The sequence below is a fragment of the Asparagus officinalis genome, unplaced genomic scaffold, assembly GCF_001876935.1.
Source record: "Asparagus officinalis unplaced genomic scaffold, Aspof.V1 AsparagusV1_Un200, whole genome shotgun sequence".
NCBI lineage: Eukaryota > Viridiplantae > Streptophyta > Magnoliopsida > Asparagales > Asparagaceae > Asparagus > Asparagus officinalis.
Genome location: NW_017972466.1, coordinates 53,794 through 62,099, shown reverse-complemented (window position 1 = coordinate 62,099; position 8,306 = coordinate 53,794). Strand labels below are relative to the sequence as shown.

General features: G+C 35.8%; 1 long non-coding RNA gene across 1 annotated transcript; it reads left to right on the top strand.

Annotated features, from left to right (window-relative positions):
• Window positions 1–4,819: 4,819 nt before the first annotated feature.
• LOC109827426 lies at window positions 4,820–8,158 on the top strand. Its single transcript, XR_002243428.1, has 4 exons — window positions 4,820–5,184; window positions 5,251–5,695; window positions 7,500–7,720; window positions 7,864–8,158. It is a non-coding gene; the product is annotated as an uncharacterized LOC109827426 (long non-coding RNA).
• The last annotated feature ends 148 nt before the right edge of the window (window positions 8,159–8,306 follow it).

The window sequence follows — 8,306 nt, the reverse complement described above, 5'->3', positions numbered from 1 at the left end:
TAAATTTTTCCACAAACAGTTACAATATACAATTATTACCTACAGGGTACCTATATCCAACAAACTCCCACTTGTGCTAAGGCCAATCATTGTAGTATCTAATACCCAATAGCTCAACAGGTTTTTCAAATTGTGTACGAGCAATTGCCTTTGTGAATGGATCTGCTATATTATCTTTTGTGTCAACTCTTTCAATCTTGATCTTTTGGTGATCAACTATCTCCCTGATCAAGTGATACTTCCTCAGAATATATCTGGACTTATGGTGAGACTGGGGTTCCTTTGTCAGAGCTATTGCAACATTACTATCACAGTATAAAGGTACTAGATTTTTAATGGTGGGAACAACTTCCAGCTCTGAAAGAAACTTTCTCATCCAGACGGCTTCTTTGGCTGCATCATTTATCGCAATGTATTCGACTTCCATAGTAGAGTCTGGTACAGTGTCCTACTTGGAACTTTTCCAACTGACAGCCCCTCTATTAAGGGTAAAAACATATCCTGAAATGGATTTACTATCATCAATATCGCTCTGAAAGCTAGAGTCGGAAAAAGCCTCCATTTGGAGGTCACTTTTACCATATATCAAAAATAACTCTTTAGTCCTTTTCAGGTACGTAAGTATATTTTTGACTGCTTTCCAGTGCTCTTTTCCATGATTAGATTGGTATCTACTTACCAAACTGGGTGAATAAGCAATATCCGGTCTAGTACATAACATGGCATACATGATCGATCCTACTGCCGAGGCATAAGAAATTAGACTCATGCGTTTCCTCTCTTCATTAGTTTGGGGAGACATCTTTTTAGAGAGCGAGATTCCAGGAGATGCAAGTACAAAACCTTTCTTAGAATTTTCCATGCTAAACCGCTTTAGCACTTTGCTAATGTATCTAGATTGGGATAATCCTAATATCCTTTTAGATCTATCTCTATAGATCTGAATACCCAGTATACAGGATGCTTCACCCAAATCTTTCATAGAAAATCTTTTTGATAGCCAAATTTTAACTGCTTGTAATAACGGTATGTCATTACCAATTAAGAGTATATCGTCTACATACTGTAGGGTCCTGTTTTGCTTATGTATACCAAGTGTAGGATTGTGACCCTTAAGAATAGAGTGCGCTCTTATAAAAATCTGCGGAAGCTTTACACTTGAACACTAGAAGGTGAGTTTGCAAAGTAGATTATAAATTACAAAGAAAGAATGGTAATCTCAGAAAATGAACATCACAAACACAAGCATGTATACTGCTTCCACCTTCCCGGTGTACATCCAGTCCCCAAGCAAATCCCGCTTGAGATTTCCACTATGATTTCGGATAAACTTACAAAATCAAAAGCAAACCTGACCAATTTGTAAGACCATGCAAATTATAACACCAATTGACAAGACCATGCCAATTGCCACCCAATCTCTAAACCAAGAGATCAACCTTCTCAAACCCGAGAGAAATCCTTTTTGAAGCAAGAACACAATTGATCCTATAAGCTTTGAATGTGTAGTGAAGTGCTGCAGTGGCTTAGGATTCTTTTAACTCTCTGAATACTGCCTATACAATCTCTAAGAATGATTGAAACCAAGGCAATATCAGAAACTCTCTTTTTCTAAACACTTAGCATGAAAATCTGGAAAATTAGAGAGTGAATATGCACAAAATGTTTGATCTTGCAAGTGCAAAACTTGGTGCTTGTTTTCTGATGTTTAAACCTATTTATAGCCTCTGAAATGACATAATTTTAAACCCAATTAACGTCCACAAAACGGCTATAAACATTCACTTATTTTAAACCTGAAATCTGGAAAAACTGCATCTGTAGTCGACTACAAGTCATAGTAGTTGACTACACTGAGTCTAAACAGACTCTGTGAAGTCAGAAAATTGCTTAGTAGTCGACTACAAGGCATAGTAGTCGACTACACTGTAAACTCAGATTCTGGAATTTTTTTGTTTAGTATTTTGACTGTAACTTTCTCATCCGATATCAGAATGAGGTGATTTAAGATTTGTTGGAAAGCTCTTGAAGAGACCTACAACTTTGGTCTTTTGAGTTTTTCCATATTCTAATTGATAAGGGGTGTAAATGAAATATTTTAAGACTCACTCAATATCTATAAACTCTAATGGCTAACATAGGGGATTTCTATTGTTAACCAACACACTAAACATGTGTTAGTGTGTTCTAACACTATGTGTGTGCATGTGTGTGAGTGATCAAGGCTTGTACAAATTTCTAAGCAAAGAAAATATAAAATTACATTTTAACAATAAAGTATATCTTATTCTTTGCTTTATTTTGCCTTGAACTCATCTATGTCTTGAGTATCTCTTTGAATATAATTATTGATATAGCTCTGATACTGCAAAACAAATATTAGCACATAATACACACAACATATAATATTTGTTATCATTAAAACAAACTAATCTTGGGGTCAAGATTCCTAACACATACAAAATAAGAAACAATACTATACTCCCAATTATCCTTTTATACACACATGGTTCATCTGGATTTTTGATGAAACCAAACTCTTTAATAGCATCATCAAAACAGATGTTCCATCTCCGCGATGCTTGCTTCAGTCCATAAATGGCTTTAAGCAACCTACATACTTTTTCACTGCTCCCACTGACTACAAATCCCTCTGGTTGAGACAGATATATGCACTCTTCTAAATCACCATTTAGAAATACAGTTTTAACGTCCATTTGCTAGATCTCATAGTCATAGTGAGCAACTATAGCAAGTAGGATCCGAATAGACTTTAGTATAGTCACTGGAGAAAAGGTTTCATCATAGTCCAAACCAGGTCTTTGACAAAAAAATTAGCTACCAGTCTAGCTTTAAAAGTCTCTAATTTTCCATCTACACCCAACTTTTTCTTAAACAACTATTTACAACCTATGGGTATCACCCCTTTAGGAGCATTGTCTAAGATCCATACTTTGTTGGTGTACATAGAGTCTATTTCAGATTTCATTGCATCATGCCAAGCAACAGAGTCCCTACTCTGAGATGCTTGCTGATAACTAAAAGGTTCGTCATCATCTATGACGTGATCTAACATGCTACATTCAACGAGAAAATCATATTGTCTCTTAGGTGCATGAGATCGTCTTGGATATCTGCGGAGTGGTTGAGATTCTTCTGGTATAACTGAATTTGCTGGTTCTACTAAATTATCAGTATTAATTTGTATCTCTGAAATTTCTTCCATTTCTACCATGCTCCTACTAATTTCTTTTTCAAGAAATTCCTTCTTCAAGAAGGTAGCAAACCGAGAAATAATTATATTTTGTTCATCGATGTGGTAGAATTGATATCCGGTAAAATTCTTTGGATATCCTATAAATTTACACAATACTGAGTGTGCCTCTAACTTTTTGGGATCTTGCTTTTTTACATAAGCATGACATCCCCAAATCTTAATATAATTAAGATGTAGTTTCTTCCCACTTCATATCTCATATGGAGGTTTAGGCACTGCTTTAGTTGGAACCCTATTCAGTAAGTGTGCTGTTGTTTCCAACGCATACCCCAAGAATGAAAAAGGTAACTCAGCATTACTCATCATAGAACGTACCATATCTAATAGGGTACGATTCCTCCTTTCTGATACGCTATTATGCTGTGGTGTAAAGGGTGGAATAACCTGAGAGAGAATCTCATTCTCTTTTAAAAACCCCAGGAATTCCGACATTAAGTATTCACCTCCTCGATCTGATCGAAGAATTTTAACTTTCTTGCTCATTTGGTTCTCTACTTCATTTTTATACTCGATAAATTTCTCAAATGCTTTAGACTTGTGTTTTATCAAAAACACATGTCCAAATCTTGAAAATTCATCAGTAAAAGTAATAAAGTAGGAGTAACCACCTCTAGCCATTGTAGACATAGGACCACATACATCACTATGTATCAGTCCTAAGAGTTCGTAACTTTTGCTCCAGTTCCCGTAAATGGAGTCTTTGTCATTTTACCTTTAAGACAAGACTTGTAAGTATCATAAGACTCAAAGTCAAATAGATCTAAATATCCATGCTTATGTAGCTCACCAAGTCTTTCTTTATTAATATGACCAAGTCTACAATGTCATAAGAAAGAGTCGTTCATAACCGAGTGCTTTCTTTTATTAGTGTGATGAGTATTCAGAATTGTGTTTTGATTAAGAATATAGATGTCATTACACAATGATCCATAAACAATCAACTTTTGATTAAATATGATATTCATAACATTGTTCTCCAACTTGAATATATATCCATCTTTATCTAATAAAGATATAGATATTATATTGCACATCATAGTTGGTATAAAATAACAGCTTTTCAAAATCAAAATGTTTCTATTTGGCAAAACTAGATGAAAATCCCCTACTGCAAGTGTAGCAACTATTGCACCATTGTCAACTTGTAGGATCATCTCTCCAGCTCCAAGTTTCCTATAACTTCTCAACCCATGTAACAAATTACAGATATGAGATCTTGATACGGTATCTAATACCACTAGTAAAAATTCACGTATCCTAGACAGAATATTCTAGACGGAAATTTTTCCGTCTAGAATGTATTAAACTAGACGGAAAATTTCCGTCTAGAATATTCCGTCTAGGATAAAATATTCTAGACGGAAATTTCCGTCTAGAATAGTATTCTAGACGGAAATTTTATTTTTAATTTTTTTTAAAAAAAATCCTGACATCCTAGACGGAAATTTCCGTCTAGAATGTATTCTAGACGGAAATTTCCGTCTAGAATACTTTCCCATTTCAAAGAAAATTAAACCCTCAAAACCCAGCCGCCCCTTTCCCCTCAAAATTTCGCCGCCCCAATTTCCCCCCAAAATCGAAAATTTCAGGAAAATCCATCAAACCCCTCCTCTCCCCAAACCCAAACCCCAACCCCAACATCCTCCTCTTGTTCCGTTCCATCTCCTCCCTGAGCCCGTCCCAAAACCCTAGCAGCCTTAGCGGCCCCCCTCCCTCGACCTCCGCCGGGTTCAGCACCGACGACCAACTCTTCCTCCTCCGACGACTCTTCTGGCTTTTTTTCGAGGTTTTCTCCCCCTTGTCGCCTGATCGCTGAGATTCCTCCTCCATTTGAGGAGGAGGAGGACAGGAAGGAGTCGGGGAGCGCGAATTTTGAGCGAGGGCCTTTTGGAGCCTGGAATTCGAAGGTAGGGTTTTGTTTAGTTTCTCTGGTTATTGATGGATGTTTGATTTTGATCGTAATTCATGTGCAGTGAAATCTTAACTAGTTCAGTTCACATGCCGGAGCCTCGAGGATTGGTTTCGCCTTCGATTTCGTCTTCGACTTCTCGATCTCTGCACTCTATCTCTGTTATTGAAATTGTTTCATATGCTCACTGCTGTTATTACATTTGTGGAGTTCCTTGCAGTGTCAGTCATTTGTTCCCTATATATGAGATTTATTGTATAGAAAAAAAATTATGTTTATAGTTCTGATATTGTATATCTTGTTGTATATGCTCCACCAAGCTGGAGGTGTGTAACATGCTAGCAATTACTCTGGATATGGCATTGCAGGTTATTCTCTTGGACACTAGATACCATAGGGATCCATTTTTCAGCGATGGAAGTATATTGGGTGAGACACAATGGGAGTGGTTACAACAGGAATTGAGTGGTGCTGGATCAGAGATTACCATTATAGCATCTTCTATTCAGGTAATGGGAGAATGCATATTCCTTTCTAATGCACTTGCTTGTTAGAAACTCATATTATCTATAGAACAAACCTTACTTAGTATCCAAAAGTGATGAATGATGTGACAGTTGTGCTTCTGAAGATACTTTGTTATAGAACTATTTTGGTGCAGAAGTAATTAAGCATAGCTGCATAGCCATGACTGGTGCATAAAAAATTAAACATGGTCCTTTTGGCATTTGCTAAATACTGTAAGTTTCCCTTTGGTGATCCCTACCACATTTCTAACTTGAAGTCAAATTGTCAATGGTGTTGTTACGAAGTAATCTTATAGAAACTGCGCACATGGTGCCAAATGTGGTATAGTTCCTGCGTGTAGAGTTTTTTTTAATTCCCAGATGTCCAAAGCTATTTTGAAATAACATACCTTGTATTGAAATATATTGAAATTGAAATAACTAACAACATATTGAAATAGTATACACTATATTGAAATTTTTTGAAATAACATGAATGCATTTTTTTCAATGCTGGTCACACCTATTAGACATAATACTTCTCTTTTATTTGGAGTTTTTAGAGTCTGCTGTATCATTGTGTCATGTACTGTCCATATTTGTGTCGCCATGTCCGTGTCCATGCATCATAACTTCAAGTACTACGACTGAGTCTTATTAAAGCACGGTGACTATCATAACGTACCCTAGCATGAACACCAGATACTGTAACTAAATTTAACATCCCTATTTATAAACTACTCTGGTTGCTCCTGTAGAAACTGAAATTAAACAAACTTAGCACATTTAAGTATTTAACTTCAACATGCATCATAGATGTTCTTGAGGGGCATCAGAAACAATCTTTTGGTTGTACTTGGCCCATATATGTATGTGTCTATATATATGTGTATGTATAAGGAGATTTTTAGCTGAGAAATACACAAATCAAAGATCCCATGCTATGTGGTCCTGTAAAGCAGGTGATTTTCTGACAAAAAGTTAGGAGGTTTGCTGATGTTCATACATCTGAAGGTTGTGGCTTGGATGAGTGTAGGAGGTTTGCTGATGTTCATACATCTGAAGGTTGTGGCTTGGATGAGTGCTATATCACAAACAAACTAACCAGGGTTTGGAGACTGGTGATACAATAACACAACTGTTGCCCCAATCTTTATGCAGGAGGGTTATAGGAGAAAATCTCCTGAGTGGTATGCTAGAACATGTATTTCCCATCTAAAAATGTATGATATGTGCTACTTATATTCATGTCCTGGTGTATGTATGTATGTATGAAAAATTATAAGGACTGAGTATCTCAGGCACATGCATGCTCATGTATAAATGCATTTGAGTAACATATTTCATCTATCATGTGTTAATTTTTCAAGAGGAGGGATCACAATGAATGAAGATGGTCATTTTTTTATTAAATTTTTTTATATATCTATGATAATGGTAATGATAATAACAAGTGAGCTTAATGTTATTCAGGTGTGTCGGAACAATCCTTTTTCCTACCACTGGATTGTCCTTTCTGACAGTTTTTTTATATATCTATTAAATTAATAGTTTGCTCATGAGTTTTGTTTCCTGATATAACATTTAGCATAATCTTCACATGAGTTTTTTGTTCAAGTATCTTGATGAAATTTCAAGCATTGATCCTTTGTGTTTAGCATAATCTTCACATGAGTTTTTTGTTCAAGTATCTTGATGAAATTTCAAGCATTGATCCTTTGTGTTTTTAACATGCAGAGAAATGGAATCTTCTTCAAGTATCTTGATGAAATTTCAAGCATTGATCCTTTGTGTTTTTAACATGCAGAGAAATGGAATCTTCTTTATCAGTGGTGATGTTCACTTTGGAGAGATTTGCACGTTATGACTGTGGTACTGATTATCCTTTGTATGACATAACGTGAAGTGGACTTAGTCTGTCGAGAATGTTGTGCCCCAGCCACTACCTTTCCTTATTAGAGCTGCAGCATGGTTGATACCATCTACTCTGAGAGTGTATTCCCCAAAGTGCCGATACAAATCATGCACGTATGGTATTTTATTCGCTATCTCCTTGCTGTCAATAGGTCCTTTTGATTTCTATGGAAGTGCCAGTCTCATAGGAACTTTCTTTATTTAAATGATTATTCAAGTTTTTGGGTCAGTGATTATGCTGGTTTTCATGATTTCAGGCTACTCATATTAGCGTCGGGGTTGATGTTTGTATGAGTTATGAGAGGAGACTCTACTTCAATCTCCCAAGAGTGCAGCATGTTCTTCATGCCAACAGAACAAAATTGCCTTATAGGATGTCAATGTGCAGTCAGCGAGTATTCCTATTTCTTGAATTCATATGACCTTATCCATTATTTTTTATAACTATTGTGCGTAATGTTGTGCGATAGAGCATACAGAACCTCTTGTAAATAAATAATGTAAAAGTTTGTAAACAATTTATGTATCTCTCTACTATTTTGATGAATGTATTATTTGAATATAATGGGAGTTGATATTGGAATATAATTAGATTGTGTTGTATATGAATATAATTTTTTGTTGTTCAATATTGTGTTTATGCACCCAAAGCAGATTTCGCAAAAAAAAAAAAAAAAAAAAAAATACTGTAACAAATTAT